Source organism: Ambystoma mexicanum, chromosome 8 (genome assembly GCF_040938575.1).
Source record: "Ambystoma mexicanum isolate Mex_15411 chromosome 8, UKY_AmexF1_1, whole genome shotgun sequence".
Classification (NCBI taxonomy): Eukaryota; Metazoa; Chordata; class Amphibia; order Caudata; family Ambystomatidae; genus Ambystoma; species Ambystoma mexicanum.
The window spans coordinates 1,110,838,259-1,110,860,277 of NC_090929.1; positions in this window are offsets into that span (position 1 = coordinate 1,110,838,259).

Below are 22,019 nucleotides of genomic sequence, written 5' to 3' on the forward strand. Positions count from 1 at the left end.
CCCTGCGGAACCGACTCACGACTTCCCGACGACAGAGAAGATCTCCCTGCTGGAGAGTCTTCTTCCCCTGACTGGTGAGCACAACCAGTTTACCTTCTTTTTCTCGCATCCCAGGACGTCTTGTGGTCGAATTGCCCGTGCCAAGCACCCCAGCAACCGGATAGCCGCTTACCACTGGACCGCGAACTAAAGGACCGCTCCTTTTAACTGAGAACTCCGCGGCTGGTCTCTTCCCTGGCAGTGCAACGGACTCCTGTCTTCCTCCCCGACGAGATCCTCTCTTCCCCCGGACGAAGCACCGACTTGCTTCCGCTGCCAGGAACAACTGCCCCCGCTGGAGTATTCACACCACTTTAAGGTACCGTGTCCGCCAGGCCTCCCTTTCTAAAGATTGCTACAGGTAATAATAATCCCTTAACCTTCTGGACTGGGCTGGCCGCCTTGACATCTAACTGGTCCCTTTCTTTTGGTCCAACTCTTTCTGAACCTTTTCGAGACTTTTGTGCACTTTTCAACCGTGTGACTTTGGACACATTTCGTTCTGATCCTCTTAAAGTGGATCCGGCTTTCTGAACTCCAACGTCACGTTTTGACTCTGCCTTCCTCTCTTGCTGTGTTCTTGTGAAAGTGTTGGGATCTGTTTCAATTTATACTCTGCTTTTCTCTCCCTTTTAAAACAAATTATTGGAGTGCCATCTGCGTTAAGCGCTCACCGCTGTCTGAAAATAAGTGGGGCTTTACTTAAGACTTGTCTAATATTCTTTTAAGGGAGTGTATATCTTTTAGTGACCGTGTTTTTGAACTGCTTAATATTAGTGCCTGTGTGTTTTACTAGATGTGGTTTTAAATAAATAATTATATCTCTTTTACACCAAGCTTTGGTCAGTGTTTGCTTGTTCTACTGTGTTCTTTTGACCTATTGTGAATACTCTGTATACTGCCTAACTTTTCTTGAGGGACGTCTGACTGGTCAGCCACAGCTACCAAGTGAATCTGTGTGGTACGGACTGCTACCAAGTGGGTTTACTGCCAAGCACCTGTAGTCTTAAATCTTTTGCAGTGGTCCCAGAGGGAACTGCACAGGATTCTGCCTAACACCCCTCAGTCCTAATCTCAGATTGTGAAAACCAATTTGTATCCAACTTCTGGAGGAAATGTTGTACCATGGCACAAATCGATGTTCGATTATCCACTAGCCATCACCCCCAAACGGATGGGCAAACAGAAAGAACAAACCAGACATTAGAACAGTATCTACGTTGCATGCTGCATCAAGTGGAAGAGAATTGGAAAGACTTGTTATGGATAGCGGAATACGCATACAATAACTCCATACACACCAGCACGGGACAAAGTCTGTTGTACACAATATACGGAAGACATTCACGTACCTCTGAACTAGACTCCCCCACGACCTTGGAAATGCCAGCGGTAAAGACTCTACACACAAACATAACCCAAGCCTTCAAAAAGGCAAATTTACTGCAAGCCAAAGACAGACAAAAAAAATTCTCGGACCGGCATCGAAAGAAAGCTCCCGATTACCAAGTTGGAGTCGAAGTCTGGTTGGCATCAAAGCATGTGCCCATAAAAGGTACTCAGACCTTTCGTCCAAGATATCTAGGCTCTATACCATTGAATCGGTGATAAATCCAGTGGCTGTCAAGTTAGCCTTACCACCAATCATTCAAATTCATCCGGTGTTCCATGTGTCACTTGTAAAACCTGTAAAACCAGGAACCCGAGTCTTAACACCACCAAAACCTGTGCTAGTTGATGGAGAGCCTGAATTTGAAGTTAAAAACATCCTGGATTCAAAACGTACCAGATATAAGCTATACTATTTAGTTGTTTGGAAAGGTTACGGGCCTCAAGCCAGAACTTGGGAACCAAGTGAACATATTCACGCACCACGTCTGATTAAGAGGTTTCACCTGGATAACCCCAACAAACCCGGACCGGACAGGAAGGATACCATGAGAGGGGACTTGGGGGGGCGAGTGCTGTCATGACCACTGTAAGGGGGCACAAGTTGTGCCACAAGCAGGCTCCCACCAGAACCCTGAGGGCCTTAAAACCACTGCAAAAGGGCTCCTGGAGACAGTCCTGGCACCTTTGGCACCAGGCTCATATGTCGGAAGGAAGGGCTGTTCAAACTAGGTCCCATGTATGTACATGTTCCTTTAAATCCAACATGGAAGCACTCACACAGTATAGTTCTAAGAACCAAGCCATGCGGTCTAGTGTTTTGGGTGTGGCAGGCCTGGAACTACTTTCCCTGGTACTACTTTACCTGGGCTATATAAACCACACCCTGACTGCAGAACACGCTTCGTGTTATTCTGCAACCAGCAGCGTGACGGTCAACGTGTCCAGCTCTTGGTTTTCAGCATCTTCCTGTAAAAGAACAAAATTATTCTGTCTTACCTGGGAAAACACCATTCAACACTCAGCATCACAACTGGGCTGCAATCTGTGGAAACCGAGAGAAGAAGAAACATCACTCACCTGTGAGTACTAGCCCGCTACCACAGCTGTACTTACCTTAATGAATTCCGGGGGCCTGTTTTTCATCGCGCTCTCATCCACTCGCAGCACCACAGCGGCCTGTGAGGAGAAGAAGAAGAAAACACAGCTTAGCTTTAAAAGACAATAAAGGCGCTGCGCTTTGCGCTTTCTCTTACCTAGAAACGTGCCTCTCCATCCGGCACCCCAGTATCAAGACCTTCGCACTGGAAAAGAAGGAGATAAAGACATCAACGAATTCCCATCATAAACAGAACAAATACTTACAATTAACAAACCTACCTGCCTAACAGCAGATTCGGGGTCACAGCAGGCCTGGGCCTTAGAAAGGCATATGGCACCAGTGAAGCAACTCGGGCAGCTCGCCAATAAACGTCAAGCGCCCCTGCACAAGAAACGCAGGACTGATAGCTCACCCTATTAATAACTAAGATTCATTATTCAGCACTAGGCAGCTATGCATCAAGGGTTCCATATCTCGGAGCCTTCCAGACATCCCCGGGGATATCAGGTGAGTATAACACTGCATTGTGGTTCATTAATATACATAACACTAAACCTTATTATACTTCTATTTTACTCTTCTACCACTACTGCTAGCTAGAAGCCCAATTATGTTCCACCTATACTTATAAAATAAACGATAAACAAAACCATATGTACATATGTATCAAAACCCTGAACACATTTGCTCTAAAAAATATAAACAAAATACATGCACATACACTATTATTATTGCTACATGTGTGATTATTCTCCACAATCACTGTGCTCTACCATCCCTATTTATCTATACCTCGGGACTACATCTACATTTTCGCACGTGTATTTTCCTGCTCCCCGCCCTACTCTCTGACATGTGGCACTCTACGTGTAATGTACGTGAGTCGTGACATCACCCTACCTGTGACTCTTATGTCAATGCGTCACTTACATAGCTGGTACGCGAAACCCACCGGACACAGTTAAATGTACTCCTTTACTGTATTACCAGAACACCACTGAGGAAACTTGCATTTAATGTACACTCACTGACGAGTGGCCTGATCAACTGGCAACCATATATTGGCATACTATCCTGCCTCAAACATTTGTGCAATAGCATAGAATTGACAGATGTAGTTGTCGGATTTAGTTCCATAATAATTAGCATTTGGATTCAGAATTATGTTGCAGCAATCGCACAGGATCTGTACACATAAGGAATGCCAGAATCTCCTGTTCCTATACAAGCGTTCTGTGGACGAAGGTCTATGAGGGCCACATGGGTGTGATCAATGGCACTACAAACACACGGAATGCAGCCATGTTGTAAACTGCCCTCACTATTCCTGACCTGGAACATGTATAATAAGGCATGCCTATGTATACCCTGGCAGATGCAAGGGCCACATTGAGGACCATGCGTACAACCTGTGATGGTGAGGATTATATCACTACTGTGATGCTATTGGACCTCTGAAGGGAGCCTGTGACAAAGAAATGCAAGGCTGACAATACTTTGACTAGTGGTGGTATGGCATGGGCTTGCATTGTGGGTGTGGCAAGGACCCCCTCCTACAAGCTGTGACGATGCACTAGGTGTTGTCACTTCTCCCCAGGGGAAGCCCCTTCTCATGATGCAAGGGAGGTGAGGCCAACACCCAAAATTCCCCCTCCGGATGTTTTAATGCGGCAGGACCTCATGGGGAGGGGCTCCCCTACTGGGGATAAGTAGGACCACCTAGGTGATAGGCCGCTCAATACCCAAACCCAAATATGCCCAAAACCTCTTTTACCCTTTCAGGCAGCCCCTCTGACTGATACATCCATGTGCTCTTGTAACATCATGCCAGTTTCCTCAACTGAGACGAAGATCATCACAGATATAAAGATTAACACCAATGCAAGCCCTGAGAAGAGGTGCACCCAAGGAGCCATGAAGAGTCACCCATGGAACAGAAGGAAACGTTCTAGTACTCCACGAGGGAGTGCTCACCTTATCAGAATAAAATAGAAGAAGGACTCAGTGAAAGGGAGAACAGTCCTGGATGCAGGCCAGCCGAGAAGGAGAGCAGCATGGGAGACAGTCCAGCATGGGAAAAGTAAGGAGGATGTGGAGTTTGCTCCAAAGAATCCAAAAGCCACCATCCGCTGGACTGGAGATGCAGAGCAGGCAGCGACAATCCTTTGCCCGGTGGTGTGGAGATGGTCAGCGGCATGGCTGGAGGCTGAGAAGCAGTGGCACGACCTTGGAAAGGTGGACTGTGCGGTCCTGCAACAGCGACTACACAGCCGTTCTGGAGGATGGGAACGAGACACGTGGAGCAAGAGCCGGGGCAGCACGGAACACCTGTGCAATGCTCCCACATGAAGTAAGACCCCAGAAAGAACCGGTAGAGTGTCCCAAAGCCAGTGACGGAAACGGGTGTATCGCAGGAACAGTTAGGGGTGCACATTTGGAAAAGAAATACCAGTTGATTGGAAATAACGATCCAAGTAATCTCCCTTGTGGCAGTGCTGGGCAGGAGAGTGAATCAAGTGGCCCTAGCACAAGAGGGGTAAAGGCAAGGGTTTGGAACCCAAGCAAGATAAGGGTCTGGGACCCAAACCAGCATCAAGCAAATACCAGGGGGAGTCACCCTCGAGACAGTGGCAGAGATAAGTCCACTGGCCACCAGAGAAAGGTATGGGACCCTGTCCACAACCGCAGTGGGGAAAGAGGAGCCCACTGGCCACCAGGGAAGGGTCTAGGACTCTGTCCACAGTAACAGTGGAGAAGAGGAAACCACTGGTCATATAAGAATGGTCTGGGATCCCAACAGAAAGACATTAAAGCTCAGCAGAACTCTTCCTTGCTATTGTGGTGGAAATAAGTCCACTAGTCATAAGAGAAGGATCTGCGAGCCTAACTTAATTTGGAATATTGTTGCAAGCAAGACTCAACGGCAAGGTCATATTAAGAAGGGAGTTATTCTTCTGGTAACCAAGGATGAGTTGTGATAGACACCCCAGGGAAAGGGAGTCATTCCCCTGGCTTTGTGAGTGATTAAACTGTGCCTAAATATACCAAAAGATGGGAGGCATTCTCTTGTTCCTAAAACAGGAGTTATGTTGAGATGCCAAGGGGAAGGGAGTCATTCCCCCTGGCCTAGTTGTGCATTGTATCAGGACATACTATGGGAAGGCAGTCATTCCCCATGGTTTTGTTGGAAATTGTGCAGAATCACACCAAGAGAAGGGAGCCATTCGCCTGGAGAAAACATTGTCTAAAGACTGTTTTCGAAACCTGAAAACTAAGGGGAAGGGAGTCATTCCCCCTAGTATTTTTGAAGGAATATTGTGTTAAACACCATTCAAGAAGCAGCAGAAAGGAGCCATTCTCCTTAAAGAAGGAATGTTATGTTTGTTTACTCTTTAGTGTTATAGTGTGAGAGATAGAAGTAGGGTTTGAACACAGCAGTGGATTTTACATTGAAGGACATTCTGACAGCCCCTTTTAGTATTCGGTTTGAGGCAGGGAAAACCACTATTAGAAGTTAGGGATAGTGAGGACTTTTTCTCCATAACCAAAATCATGCCACCTTTGTGTCAGTCTCCTTTTTTGACACCTTTATAAAAACCCACTGTCTCCATTATGGTATGGTGTGGAAAGTGGTAACTCTGGGTGAAATCTTCATCAGCCAGTTAAAATAAGGTGCCCCCCACCTTATATATCATTTTCCTCCTCATCAATCGGTGCAGCAGTGTGATGCCTACTAGATTGGCCATTTTGGGAATGTGTACCTGTCTCTCTGTGCTGGGCTTGTATTCTGTGTTGCTGGTAGTTATTCGGGTACACTGTGCGCTTCTTTGTTTAGACAAATCAGTTGTGCTCTTTTCTGTGCCACTTGGGAAAGGAGCAAATGTTGAAAGGCATGTTTGGGAGCAAATCCGATGGTCCGGTTTTGTGAATCGGGATTATGGTGCATCAATGTTCACTTTCTGTGGTCACTCACCCTTTGCATGCTGAATTTGGTGTATGTGCATGCTTTCCACCCACTTGGTGCATTATTTGCCCACATTTTGCACTCCTTTTATAAACTGGTGCATCTCTGAGATTGTGGCACGTCTCAGATTTCCACACTTTAATTTTGCGAATCTGGTCTTTTGTGTTTACTGATACAGGTGACAGAGGCAGACCCTGGGTAGATTGCCTTTGAAAAGATTGAGGATATCTGTGTGGGAGCAGCCAGTTGATTATACTTTAGAGTAGTAATAGGAATAAAACTGAGACCAAAGAGTAAGCAATAGACATACATAAATGAGACAATATGGATTTAATGCTGTGGCATATGGTAATCTGCACATTTACTTATGGTGCATATACATGAGTCTAGAAGGACTGTGTCAGGTTGTTCCCGCCCAGGCATCACCCGCCCACATCGTTATGTGGGTGGACCGCTGTTGCGGTCCTTTCCCGTAGGAGGGAAGTGACGTTGGGGTTAGGGAGGGGGGTGAGGGGTTCCAGCAGCCTGATGCCGTTGTTAAATAAAGAAGGTTGCAATGCACCCCGGATCCCGCGTGTTATGTCCTAAAGACGGTTCGAGGCCTGTGTAAAAAACCTCACATTGGCGACGAGGGGTGTTCGACACTGAAACGAGGACCGCGTCGGCGCACCTCGACCCCAGGGGCACACCGTGCCCATACGAGGACCGCGGGCGAGCGGCTTGGCACGTCGGCGCACCTCGACCCCAGTATCACAAGTCGAGAGGCAACAGCCAGGCTCGGGAGCACTCGCGCTGCGGCGCATCCATCGGTAAGTCAGCAGCCCTGCCCCACACAGCAACCCGGAAGATAACGGGCTCCACGGCAGATCAGAGAAGCCCGACACGTGCGCACACGCCACGCCGGCCCACAGAGGCGGCCATCATCCCTCCCACCACACGCAGTGACGGTCTGGGAGGCAACACGGCACAGCACACGTGGGCCCACGGGCCACGTGTAGCAAACCCAGGCAGAGGAGGCACACGCAGTAGGCCCAGAGGAGGCACGTGCAGCAGGCCCACAAAGAGGGGACACTCTGCAGCCAACAGGCGCACGCAACCAAAGAGTGGTACACGAGCCCCTAGGAAGGGAAGTAGAAGCACTATACACAGGCGCAACACCCCCAGGAGGCGCACAGGACCACTACATGCCAGAGATACCAGAGACGCGAGTCACAGGCCCCCCTTCACGGCGCCATGTCCAATCCATCAAGCCCTGTGGTGTCCTCATCCAGCGGAGCAGGAACAGCGGCAGAGGACACACAACAGACACAAGGGGCAGGAAGCTCATCGCAGAACATGCCCATGCCAGGCCCTTTTGATCTCAGAGACACTTCCAATTTAGGACCTAGGTGGGTCATATGGCTACGTGACTTTTAAGTTTTACGCAGGAGCAATAGGTCTCACAAACGACGCAAGACTCAAAAACACGCTGTTCATGGCCGTAGGCCCGGCTGTCAGAGACATCGCAGGTGAACTGCTAAACGTGGACACAGTGGCATACGCGGAACTTCATGGCAAACTGTCGGAATACTTTGCCCCCCACACCAACATAGACTATGGGCGTCACATATTCCACACCACGAGACAAGAAAAAGGGGAATTGATGGACAACTTCGTGGTGCGCCTCCGTATCAAATTAAAATCTTGCAAATTCCACAAATATTCAAATGAAGAGGCGCTGGGGTTCCAAGTAATCGCCGGCTGCATATCACAACCTTTCAGAAAACAGCTGCTTCAAAAGCAAAGGTCGCTAGAGGAAATACTTGCATTAGCCGGGATGGAAGCAGCAGTAGAATCGCAACTAGACAGTCTGGGTAAAGTCACCATACAACGGCCGACATCAAACACGGACATGATCAACAAGCTATACACCGCCCCTACACAAGGTGGAAAACGCGCGGACGCCACATGCTATTGCTGTGGAAACGAGTATCCACACATGGGAGAATGCTCCGTGGTTGGACAACCATGCGCTGCCTGCGGCGGAAGGGATCACTACAAAGCTGTCTGCAAGAACGCGCCAGGACTCGCACACAGCAGACAGAGGCATCAGGAGAGACAGAGAAGCTCACGCCTCAGCCCACCGGCCAGCAGAGGAGATGGAGAACAGGCAGCACCAAGACAGGAGGACAGAGCCCGAAGGAGTTTGTACGCACGTGAAGACAAGAGGCCATCAGACGGCTCCAGACGATCCCAGAGGAGGAGATTTGTCAGATATATTGAGATGCGCTCCCCATCCAGCAGTGAAACCCAGTCATCAGATGATGACCAGAGGAAAAAGGGATATGTGTGGGCTCTCAACAACGCCACAGCCACCCACCACAGCCCCACCCTCACACTACAAATCAACAATACTCCCCTAGAATTCCTCATTGACACAGGGGCGACAGTCAACATCATAAGTGAACAAGCGTACAACTCGTTCACCAGTCCACCAAAAATCTGCAAGGCAACCATAGACAGCTACCCGTACGGAGCGACGACCCCGGTACCCTGCAAAGGCACGATCTCAGCATGGTGTGTACACAAAGCTCACGCCGCAGACTGTTAGACCTAAAACGCATTCTCTGTCCCAGCACCCATTTGTTTTAACACACTTAAGATTTGTTACATCCGCCTTGTAATGCATAACTCTTCCTGTACTCAGGTTTCTTTATATTCGAATGTCAGAGTTCACATATTCTGATATGCATTAGTTCTCTCACTCTTACCATTTCTCTGACTTGGTATGTTTTAAACTATATCAGTGTTTCCGTGAGGTAGCATTTCTTCGAACAGCAGAGTGTGAATCCCCATGTTCCTCCGACTTGGCCTGGTTTTGAATGTCAGCCTTCAGTAAATCAAGTCAGTGATTCAAGTCTCTCTATCAGACAGCAGCCCACGTGCCAGTTGATCTCTGTTGTGAGTGGCCTGCCATTGACATCCGGCAGGCCCCAGTAGTGCCATCGACCTCAGCATATGACAGGTTCCATAGTGCTATATGGCATCAGCACCATCGGGGCTGGGAGCACAGCCAGCCATGCTCCTGACCGTGCAGGCCTCTGCCACCATGCTGGCACAAGGGTCCCACGGTATCAGGGCATTCAGGACTGTGCCTCCATGTGCAGGCCTGCAGCCTACATGAAATGAGACACGGACTTAGTCGTTCCTCCTGGGAGTCTGCAGCCGTTCTGTCGGGCGTGTCTGCAGAGGCTCCTTTTATTAGCTTGGGCCATGACACAGTCATGGCCCGTGTTAAAACGGCAATACACAAGGGGAGTGATACATCCCCTTAAAGTGGAAACACTCGTGGGAGGGGTTACACACCACAATCTCCCTCTAAACATTTGCTTTTCTGATGTCCCTTTCAAGTCTGGGTCTGAGGTACTGCTTTCCCCACACCTGCCTTTCCTTTCCTTTTGGTACATAGTTCTGTGATAGAATTGATCTATGCTTCATTTTTCTGCCCGTCGGTTTCCTCTTCGACAGAGTACTTTTCCTTCTGCACAATGGGGTCTGCGGCAGTCTCTTATTCACCAGCTTCCTCTGCTTTGTCTGTCCTCTTCAACTGCCATGACTTTCTATGTCTGTTCAGTAAATCATGCTTTGGATGTCTTGACAGCTCCTTGCCTCCTTGCTCTTCAAAGCATAAGCAGGTCACGAGTTGAAGGGACTCTGCTTCAGAATTTATTTGACTGTGCAAGTTGTCTCTATTAACAGTGTCTCAGCTTCATTGGTGCAATGCAGGTTTTACAGCCCTGGCTCCTCGCGATGAGGTGTATTTCTCAGTGGACATGGCTGCTGTGCTTCCAGCTCTTGACAGTGGGCGTCTTCTTTTATCATCCATTGCTCAGTCGCTGCAGAATGGATCACGTGGTGATCAACAAGGACAACAGACTTATCCTGATGCCGACACAGCTTCCTAGCAAGGGCAGTAGATCACATTTGGCACACCCATCCTTGGGTATCTTTTCACCCTAACAAATTCAAAGCAAGTCTAGAAAGTATATGGTGGTGTACTGGGTGTGAAACAGGAGATTTCTCATTAGGAAATGTGTAGAGTAGCAACTTGTGCTGGTCCCCAGGGCGTTGCTCTTCATCACAGTCTTAATTTTGAAGGCATATCTTCAAAGAACTTTGGGTTAGGCCTACTTCAATCTGAAACAATGATCGCTTTCTATATTCAGAGTACGTTGAAAGTATTTTTTGTCAGAACTGCATGATGCAGCATATACAGTTGTCTGTGAATTCTTTGTATCATCGACCATGATGTTTTGGTGTTCCATAAAAGTAAAAATTGGGACAAAGAACAAGGTCACAGAGGCGATGCCCTGATCACTTTCTGGAGCTCTCCATTGGTGTTATACATTCCTCGTAGTCAGAGCTTCAGATAATGTTTTGAAGTGGGAGTATTTTACTCCTTATTGTTTTTATGTTGGGAGCAAAATATTTGTAGGTAGTAAACAAATTCCCACTGGGGTCTTTTTCAGATGTGTACAAATATATTTTGACTGTAAAATATCTTTTGGTCATCCATACTTTTTTGTACGTAGCAGTTGTGACGATTTCAGGGAGATTGTCACTTCTCCCCAAGGGGTAGCTACTTCCCATCCCAGAGCAGGGATAAAGAAGGAGAAACTCCCCATATGGGAGAGAAACTAGAAGAGCCCGAGAGGGGGAGAGCATGAGAACACCTGAGTGTGGGGAATGAGAGTAAGAAGAGCCCAGAGTTGGGAAAGCCTGAGAGCACCCTAGAGTGGGCAGGAAGAAAGGCTGAAAGAATCCCAAGGTTGATAGAGACTGGGCTGGAACACCTTGAGAGCAATACAGCACAACAAGAACTGTCACTCCTGAACTTGAACTGTGGGCAAAGGCCTTTACTAAAAAGGGACAGAGTTGGGGTTAGAAGCCAGCGGCCATCCCTTCCAGGGTAATAGTTCTACAAAGTCTTCCTTTGTTTCTTTTATTATTTTCTTTTGGAAGATAGGAAATGTGGTTAGGTTAGAGTAGGATTGGGGACAGAGTACTTTGTTAATCTACTAACATCCTGATGAGTACCCTTTGGACTTTCATTTGTAGATTAGGGCTGGAGCTTGTAGATTTAGGTAAAGATTAGGTGAACTTGGTAAAAACACAAAACCCTCAAAACAAATCCTTGGTGACCGAGTCCTGATTCGTATTTAGCATAAGTGGTGTCAGTCATGGGATGCTCTTGACCGTATAGAGCTTCAGACCCACCCCGAAGCTTAGATGTCAAAACCTATCAACCAATTACCCCATATATGTCAGTGGGGGAGAAGGGCCCTCTCTGACTGGCCCAAGGAGACAAACTCCCCTAGAACAAGACAACTAGCAACCTACCTCGACCTGATCTTGGAATTTCTTTCCCACTACTAGAACATTTGTGGAAGTCTTGGAGTAGGGTATTTCAAAATTAATTATGACTACTCCCCCTTCCATTGGGACCCTCCTGAACAAATCATTGATAGCCAGGAAAATGACTGATAAAAGACATCAAGAGGCACTAGATACTCTTCCACAGAGAGTTTTAAAGCCATAACGCGAAGGGGATGATCTGGGTGCATTTTATGTTAACTCTAATGCTTGGCCATCCAGCTTCACAAGGAAGAGACCGTAAAAACCTTTTACAAGGCCCTTTAACTTCAGGGGGAGTTACAGTTGGTATATCAAACCATCAATGCCAATAGGAGCATACCTTTTGAGGAAATGAAGACCCTCTTAAATAAAGTATGTCAGACAGACTCCTTTTGCCAGCACATATTATAAACCCCCCATTTACTCCCCAACAAAACTCCCATGCAGTTAGCTGGAAAGATTTCAAATCTGATACACCAATGAGAGTAATAAGATACTACCAGAGGTTCTTGAAACCTTGGCCCATGAGCAATTCATAAACTCACGAACCCGTCCCCCTTTCAAGGAGCGATATTACAACATTCCCAAGATACTTTATAGACAGCTCTTCAGGTAGCTCAAGCACACTCTGAAACCTTTCAGTTCCTTAAACATCATGTATTGAAAGCTCAAGAATCCAGGATGTGGAATAAACTATTAAATAAGTAAATCCCACCACCTGTAGATCCCTTAAGCAGATAGAGGAAACAGCAAGAAAGCCTATTTCCATGTGCCCTGTAAAACCTTACGGGATATTAAGAACCAACAAGAACCACCAATGGAAATGTTTTGGTATGATGCTGAGGAATGGGAAGAATGGGAGAAAGCGCAATTAGAGCCATCCGAGGAAACTAATTGTCACGTTTTTAAGGCGTCTCAATCTGTCACAAGTCTCTCCCCTTCTCACCTGTTTCTGTTGTGTACTTGCGACCTTCTGGGATTTCTTCTTCTTTACGGTCCGGGATTTGTATAGTCCCAAACGCCGGTCTTCGGCGTCCAACGTGAGAGTAGCGGTTCAGTTTCCAGGAGCGTTCTACAAGTCCATGGAAATTCCAGGAAGTAATTAAGGTATGCTCAGAGGCACGGAAGACCGTGAATCGAGCGCGGAAGGTTTTGCAGGAGATTGGGGAGGAAAGTGAACAGGAGGGAATTCAAGGGACTGGGACCAAGGAATCAAGCAAGAGCCCCGATCGAACTCCGGCTAAGCACGTCCGACTACAGGTAGCGGTAGCATTGAGACGCGCAGAGCCGCAGGGACGTGTCTCTTTTGTAGTATGAGCAGCGTGGAACGCATAGACTGATCCGGAGTATTCTGTTCCGGGCGGCCATGTTGGAAGGATAACTGCATGCAATCCCCTGCGAGTCAGGGACCAGGAGGTCTAGAAAGGACGTAGATGACGGTTCATGACAGTATGCCTCCTCTGGAAACCAGCTCCTCTGGGTTTGCCCAGATGGATCAGATGAAATCATCGAACCAATCCGGGAGCATTCATGTTTGACACGGGTTCCCAGGTACGCTCACTGGAGGGGTACCCTTTCCACTCAACCAGATATTGTAGTTGACCCTGTCGATATCTTGAGTCACAAATCCTGGAAACCTCGTATTCCAATTGATCATTTACAATAACAGGGGTAGATCTAGGAGCTGATCGGGATGACTCAATGTATGGTTTTAACAGAGAAGTGTGAAAGACTGGATGGATTCTTTTCCAAGATTCAGGTAACCAAAGTTGAAAGGCCACTGGGTTGATGATTTCTTTAATGGAAAAGGGACCGTAGTATCTGGGAGCCAGTTTATTGGGGCACAGGTGTCGAGGAAGGAGCTTCGAGGATAACCAAACCTTATCCCCTACTGAATAGGAAGGTCCAGGTCTTCTTTTAGAGTCAGCATAATGTTTGACATCTTCTCGGGCCTGTTCTAGGTATTCCTTAACCTCCTTATGTACTGTGATGAGGTTTTCGATCCAGGAGTCTACTGCAGGTACTGGAGTAGGATGTGGGAGTACGGAGGGTAGGACTGATGGATGGAATCCTTGGCTACAGAAGAAGGGACTGGTCTTGATAACTGAATGATCTGAATTGTTATAGGCAAATTCAGCCATAGGTATTAGGAGTGACCAATCGTCCTGAACTTTGGTGGCGAAACATCGTAGATATTGTTCAAGAGTCTGGTTCACACGCTCCGTGGCTCCATTGGTTTGTGGATGGTAGCCAGAGGATAGGGCACGTTGGATTCCCAGAATACGACATACTTGCTTCCAAAACTGAGATATGTACTGAGGTCCTCAGTCTGAAATGATCTTGTAAGGCAACCCATGAAGTCGGAATATGTGTTCCAGGAAATTTCCGGCAAGGTTTGATGAGGAAGGTAGTTTGGATAAGGGTGTAAAATGAGCCATATAAGTAAACAAATCAATAGTGACCATGATTGTTGTGTAGCCTCTAGAGGGTGGTAATTCACGATAAAATCAGTGGCGATGACTTCCCAGGGTCTTGTTGGTATTGCTGGTTGGAGTAGGAGTCCGGCTGGCTTCTTATTATCGTGTTTGTTCTGATTGCAAACTGCGCATGTTTGGACATGGATCCTTATATCATCCTTCATCTTGGGCCACCAAAACTGTCTTTGTACTAGATGGAGAGTGTTGGTTATCCCACGATGTCCCGAATGTAAGGTATCATGACATAGACTTGTGATCCTTTGTCTCAGTCCAGGAGTGGGAATGACTAGGCGATTATCTTTGAATAGATACCCGTCCTTAGCTGTGAGATTCCATCTGTTATTTCTCTTGTGCTCCTTCCAGAGGTCCGAAAGTCGAGTTTGGCCTTGGATATTCTCCAGGAGGGCGAGTGCTTGGGCAACAAAGATCGTGTGAGGAAACATCTTTGGAAATGTCCGATCCTCAGAGTTTTCATAGTCAGGACGTCTGGGAAGGGCATCGGCAATTATGTTTTGTGATCCAGGGACATGACGGATGTGGAACTGGTAATGGGCAAAGAAGAAGGCCCAACGGGTCTAACGACTGTTCCTACACTCCAAAGATTGTAGAACATGAAGATTTCGATGGTCCGTACGGACCTGGACTGGATGCCTAGCTCCCAGGAGTAGGTGTCACCCTTCTGTGAAGGCTTGGCGGATGGCTAGCAGTTCCTTTTCCAAGACGGAATAATGAGTCTCACTGGGCGTCAGGCAGGGTTCGTAAAAGGTAAGCAATGGGGTGCTCCAATTTGTCCTCAAATTCCTGTTTTAGTACTGCTCCTATGGCGTAATTGGATGCATCCGTCTCCACTAGGAATGGTCGGTTAATATCGGGTTGAGCCAGGATGGGGGCTTGAGTAAACTCTGTTTTTAATCATTGGAATGCCTTGTCTTGATCTGTAGACCAGAGAAATGGAGCATCTTTCTTCAAGAGAGCAATGATCGGTTGAACAATTTCAGAGAAGGACGGTATGAACTTACAGTAAAAATTGGCAAGTCTCAGGAAAGATTGAATCTGTTTCACGGATGTGGGAGCCGGCCAAGATAGTATGGCTTTTACCTTTGAAGGATCCATTCCAATTCCTTCTGGACTAAGGACAAATCCTAGGTAATGAACAGAGTGATGTGAAACAGGCATTTCTCGGGTTTAGCTAGGAGTTTGTGTTCACATAATCGTTGTAAGACTGCCTTAACATGCTCTTCATGCCTTAGAAGGTCCTTGGAGTAGATCAAGATGTCATCCAGGTAGACGATAACGAAGAGGAACAACATGTCCGAGAACACCCTATCCATGAAACGTTGAAAAACTGCTGGGGCATTAGCAAGTCCAAAGGGCATGACCAGATATTCAAAATGGCCGAAGGGAGTTCTAATGGCTGTTTTCCATTCGTCACCTTCCTTTATACAAATGAGATGGTATGCACCCCTTAGGTCTAATTTTGTGAAGATTACTGCACCTCTGACTGCTTCCAGGATATCCGAGATGAGGGGTAGAGGATAACGGTCCTTGAGAGTGCACTGATTTAGACCACGGTAGTCCAGACATGATCTGAGTTCTTTGATATCTTTCTTTGGAACGAAGAACAATGAAGCACCCGCTGGAGATTTGGATGGGCGTATGGTGCCATTTTCCAGGTTAGTATCCAGGTATTCTCGGAAAGCCTTCTTTTCAGGTTCAGATAATATAAACATTCTGCCGAAAGGAATCACAGCTGTGGGTTCGTTATCGATGGCACAATCCTCTGGCCTGTGAGGGCGGAGAGCTTGGACTATCGCGGTTGAAAAAACATCAGAAAAGGCTTGGTAGGCCCTGGGAATCTGGATGATGTTAGTAACGGTGACTGGCCTTTGTTGGTTCCCTTGAAAGTCTCTAGAAGGCTTTGGTAAGGTATCAGGGATAGGCAGTGAGCCATACAAAATTCAGATCCAAGAAACACTGAGCCGGCTGCCCAGTTGATGTAAGGATTGTGCCTCTGCAGCCAGGGAATCCCAAGAACCATCGGATAATGGACTGATTTAATGAGGTCTAATTTGATTCTCTTTTGATGGTGATTAATAGAAAGTAGAATCTCTTTAGTCTGAAGGGTAATGGGTCCTTAGGAAAGCGGCCTTCCATCAATTGCCTCTACTGGTTGCATTGTAACTCGGCTTTCATGTGGAATGTTATGAGCAGTGACCCAATCTTGATCTAGAAATACGCCCATAGCTCCGCAGTCAACTAATGCCAGGATGGGGTAGGTTTCTGTCTTGGAAGGCGATAGTAGGGCCTGCAGAACCACAAGGTCATTTTGTCCAGGAGAGTTCAAGGATGGAATTGATGTGGAGCAAACATCTCTATCCCGACACTGTGCTCCATCTAGGATCGGGAGCTGGCTTTTCCCGAACGCCATGGAGGAGCAATGGGACATTCTCTCACAAGATGTTTAACGGAGGGGCAATACATGCATAGACCAGTATGGATTTGTCGCATCCTTTCCTGAGGGGTAATGGGTCCACGAAAGGCTCCTAGTTGCATAGGTTCTGGGTCCGGGGTAGAAGGAACAGTTGACTCTGCTCTAGGTGCATGTTCTGTGATGGTCTTTTGGAGACTTGCCTTAGACTTCCTCTTCTCTGCTCTTCTTTCTTGGATTCGGAAATCTATCTGTAAGGATAGATCCATAAGATCCGGAAGAGTGTAAAACTAGCTTCTGGAGACCAGTCTGCTTCTTTCACAAGTTGTTTGAAACGAGTAACATAGGTGAGCATATCCTGGGACCCTTGTTGAAACTCGAGTAGTCTCTCTTGAGCACTATACACCTGCTCTGGGCGATCAAACATTTCCTTAAGGGCTCTCACAAAGCCATCATAGTCATCCAGGAGAGCGTCGCTTGTATTGACTAGGGGGGTTGCCCAAGTCAATGCATTTCCAGTGAGGTGTGAAATCATAAAACCCACTTTTGCTCTAGGAGTGGAGTAGTAGGGCTTGAACGTGAAGTGAACTAAACACGAATCAAGGAAGGCGCGGAGAGTCTTGGAAGAACCGTCATACTTGTCTACTATTCCACCCAATATTACATTTTCTTTGGTTGCGGAATCACATGATAGAACTAGCTGCTTTAATGCTGTGTTCTCTGCCTTGAGGTTCTGTACCTTCGTTGTTAATTCCTGCATGCCTCGCATGAGGTCTTGAACGGCGGCTTCCATCTCTGAATCTGTATCGTTTTTAAGGCGTCTCAATCTGTCACAAGTCTCTCCCCTTCTCACCTGTTTCTGTTGTGTACTTGCGACCTTCTGGGATTTCTTCTTCTTTACGGTCCGGGATTTGTATAGTCCCGAACACCGGTCTTCGGCGTCCAGCGTGAGAGTAGCGGTTCAGTTTCCAGGAGCGTTCTACAAGTCCAGGGAAATTCCAGGAAGTAATTAAGGTACGCTCGGAGGCACGGAAGACCGTGAATCGAGCGCGGAAGGTTTTCCAGGAGATTGGGGAGGAAAGGGAACAGGAGGGAATTCAAGGGACTGGGAACAAGGAATCAAGCGAGAGCCCCCATCAAACTCCGGCTAAGCATGTCCGACTACAGGAAGCGGTATCGTTGAGAAGCGCAGAGCCGCGGGGGCGTGTCTCTTTTGTAGGATGAGCAGCGTGGAATGCATAGACTGACCCGCAGTATTCTGCTCCGGGCGGCCATGTTGGAAGGATAACTGCATGCAATCCCCTGCGAGTCAGGGACCAGGAGGTCCAGAAAGGATGTAGACGATGCTTCATGACAATAATCTCCTCTTATGTAAGACCTCTCCTTAGAAGCCCGAGAACAAGTTAAAGCAAATCAGATATGGGCTACTGCCCTGATTGACTCTGGCAGTAGGCAAACTGCTGTCTGATCGAACCTCATTTACTCCAACACCATAAACTTGAGAGAGGCCATACAAATTATCTGTGCGCATGGCAATGTCGAATTCTACCAGAAAGTATTGATGACTTTAGAAGTCTGGGGAAATCTAGCGCACCTAACAGTAGCAGTTGTTCCTGGTCTCCCATAAGAGGTGATTATCAGTAAAGACTTCCCTAACTTCCAAGATCTGCTTCACTCTGTTCCCAAGAAAGAAAGCCGGGAGACTTACTTCCCTTGTTCTCCAGGGAAGAGTTCCCTGAGGAAGGGCTTGCTACAAAATGGATTTGGAAGAACTGAGTCCTGACAAAAATGCCAGCCACACTAGGAGAAGGCCTAAATCTAACATTGGGGGTATGTGACGATTCCAGGGATATCATCACCACTCCCAGGGGGAAATGACCCCCTTTGGGACAATGGAGATTAGCCTGCTGTGCTTAACACCCACAGGGGACAGGATATGAGGGATCCCACTGGAGGTTTCTCCCGCTTAGAGGACAGAGACTCTAACAGGGATATAGGTCGCTATACCCCCCCACACAGGTATGTAGGGGTTTGAATTTAAAATGACCATCAACGCCATTTATTAATAGGTGACTTAGCTTCTGACCCTTGGTATGCCCAATCGTCTGTGAAGACTACTGAGAAACGAGTGAACTATCCCACTGGAAAAGCATCCCTGAAACAGCCAATCATGGAGGGGGTAGAGCAGGCCCCATAAAGCTTAACCATACCAAAGACGCCAAGGGAGGTTTGGCCAAACATAGAGAGAAAACACCAGTGTCAGATGGGGTGCTAGGAGAGGGCAGCAAGACACTGCTTACGGCCAGCCAGAGAGAACAAGAGAGGCTCTTGGTAGGATGGCGCGGATCCCAGAGGAGAAGCCACATAAGCGACCCCCACCCCAACCAAGACAAGAGAATGAGAGAGAGTCTTGTTAGGACAGCACTGATTCCAGCTGAGAAACCTCATAAGCGGCTCCGCCTCAACCAAGCGGGGGAATGAGAGAGAGTCTCGGCAGAACGTCATGGAGCCCAGCGGTGAAGCTGCATAAGTGACTCTGCCCCAACTGAACTTTGAGAATGAGAGAGCCTTGGTGGGATGCCACAGAGTCCAGAAGAGAACCCTCATAAGTGGCTGCACTCCAACCAAGCGAGGGAGTGAAAATAGCCCAGATTGAGACAAGGCAAGTAACACTCCAGAGGAATGAGAAAGAGAAGGAGGAAGAAGGGGGAGATGCCCCAGAGGGTTAAGAAAATGGAGGAGCCACAGATAGGGAGAGCGAGAACACACCAGTGGTGGGGAAAGACTGATGTAACCCCAGAGTGGGAACGATGAAAGGCTGAAAGAATCCCAAAGTGGGAAGAGACTGAGAGGCGCTTGAGCTGGAATACCTTGAGAGCATTTCAGCACATCAAGAACTGTCAATCTTGACCTTGAACTTTGGGCAAAGGCCTTTACTAAAACAGGGAAAGTTGGTGTTAGAAGCCAGCAGCCATACCTTCCAGAGTAATAGTTGTAGAAAGTCTCCCTTTGTTTCTTTTGTTATTTTCTTTTGGAAGATAGGGAAAGTGGTTAGGTTAAGGTAGGATTCTGGACAGAGGACTTTGTTAATTCACAGACATCATGACAAGCACTCTTTGGACTTTATTTTATTGAACAGGGCTGGAGCTTGTAGATTTAGCCAAGGATTCAGGGAACTTCAGTGATCGAAGTGAGCGGGAACAGGCGGGAGCGGTGTTGCACTTTTAACATCCCTCTCCTTTTTACGACATATTCACCATTCTATATATTGTCCATTTATGTCCTTGTGCAAGTTTAAAGTTGTAATAGGAACGTTGGTTACTAGTCACTTAGACTATTCCAATGCCCCGGCCGCAACACCTTGCCCCTGCCAAGACCACAGTTACATTACTCTTTTCAGTACACTTCTACCACTGTGGAACTTGATTAAAAAATATAACCCTTAAAACAAAGCCTTGGCGTCCAAGTCCTGATTCTGACTTACCACATAGTGCACACAGTTTACCTCGAAGTTCGTCATCATATTGGGCAATAATAGTAGAGCACCTTCCTTTATGATATGATACGAAATGATATGGCATTTGTAACGCGCCTGAACACAAGTATTTCAAGGCGCGACGAGGCGGGGGGGAAACAAGTGGAGCCAGACAACGATCCTACTAGGCCAGGTGTCATTCAGATCGCGCAAGTGCAAGGGTAGAGGGGAAAGGGAGAAGTGCAAGGGGAAGGAAGAGGGGAAGTGCAGTACAGGGTTAGTAGCATACAGGAAAATAACAAGGGCCAGCTCGTGGCAAGTGTGAGTAAGTGCAGACAAGTGCTGGGAAGGGGGGGTCTAGGGATACAGACACAGTCCCGTAGTGCAGGGGGTGCCAGGGAGGCAGTGCAGGGGAGAGTGGCTGGGCCAAGGACCGAGAACGGTGAGTGGCCCAGTTGCAGTTTCAGTAACTTTAGCAGGGGAGAGGGGGAGAGAAAGCAGAGGCGAAGAGGAAGGTTTTGAGGTGCTTCCGGAACCAGAGATGGTTCTTCTCAAGTTTCAGAGAGGCAGGAAGGCTGTTCCAGAGGGAGGCCCCTGCAGCGGAGAGAGATCTCCCACCAACTCGTTGCTTGGAGAAATGGCTGACCCTGAGGGAGTTGGAGGCGGATGAGCGAAGAGCTCGAAAAGGAAGATATTTAGGAAGAGAGAGTTGAAGGTATTTTGGCCCAAGGCCCCAGAAGGCCTTGTGGACAATGCAGAGGGTTTTGAACTTGATCCTCGCAATCACTGGGAGCCAGTGTAGTGATTTCAGTCCTGGAGAGATACAGTCCCTGGGCTTGAGGCCAAGGATAAGTCTCACAGTCCTGTTCTGGATGAGTTGCAAAGGGCGGAGAGTAGAGGCAGGCAGATTTAGATAGAGGCTGTTACAGTAGTCCAGATGACCCCGAGGTTTTTTGCCTTGCAGGTAGGAACAGGAAGAGGGCCAAGGGAGGCTGGCCAGAGAGCTGCAGGGAAGGAGGGAGTGGGTGTGCCAATGAGTAGAATCTCAGTCTTACTGGCATTAAGGCAGAGGTCATTGGCGGCACACCAGTCCTGGATAGCAGAAAGACAGTCAGAGATGAGGGAAGGAGAAGAGGAGGCCGGGCGTAGCCTGAAAATGAGCTGGGTATCATCCGCATAGCACTGAAAGTTGGGGCAGAGAGCAGCGATATGGTGGGTGAGAAGTGCCAGATACTGGTTGAATAGCCAGGGGGAGAGGTTAGATCCCTGGGGGACACCACAGGTAGAGAAAAAGATGTCAGAGAGGAAAGACCCCAGTTGGACCTGGGAGGGTCGATTGTAGAGGAAAGAGGTCAGCCACGCCAGAGCCTGACCATTGATACCCAGGTTATCACGGAGATGGTTGAGCAGGATGGTATGGTTGACAGTATCAAAGGTAGAAGAGAGATCAAGCAGAATGAGAGCAGGTCCTCACGGATGTTCAGGAGAGCAGTTTCTGTGCTTCTGGCAGCTCTGAAGCCAGACTGATGGCCATGAAGACTGCCAACTGCCAAAATAGTATTTATTTTATTTTTTAAATTTATAATGTATGCAAACAGCTCGATGGCATTGAGGTGCTGTTACAAGAGGACGGCTTAGTTACATGGCACGTACATGCAGATTACATGTAAAAACATTACTTACAATAAGGTATTGACAAATTGTGTTTTACATGGCATATTATGTACAATAGCTAAACAGCTGGCAGGTTC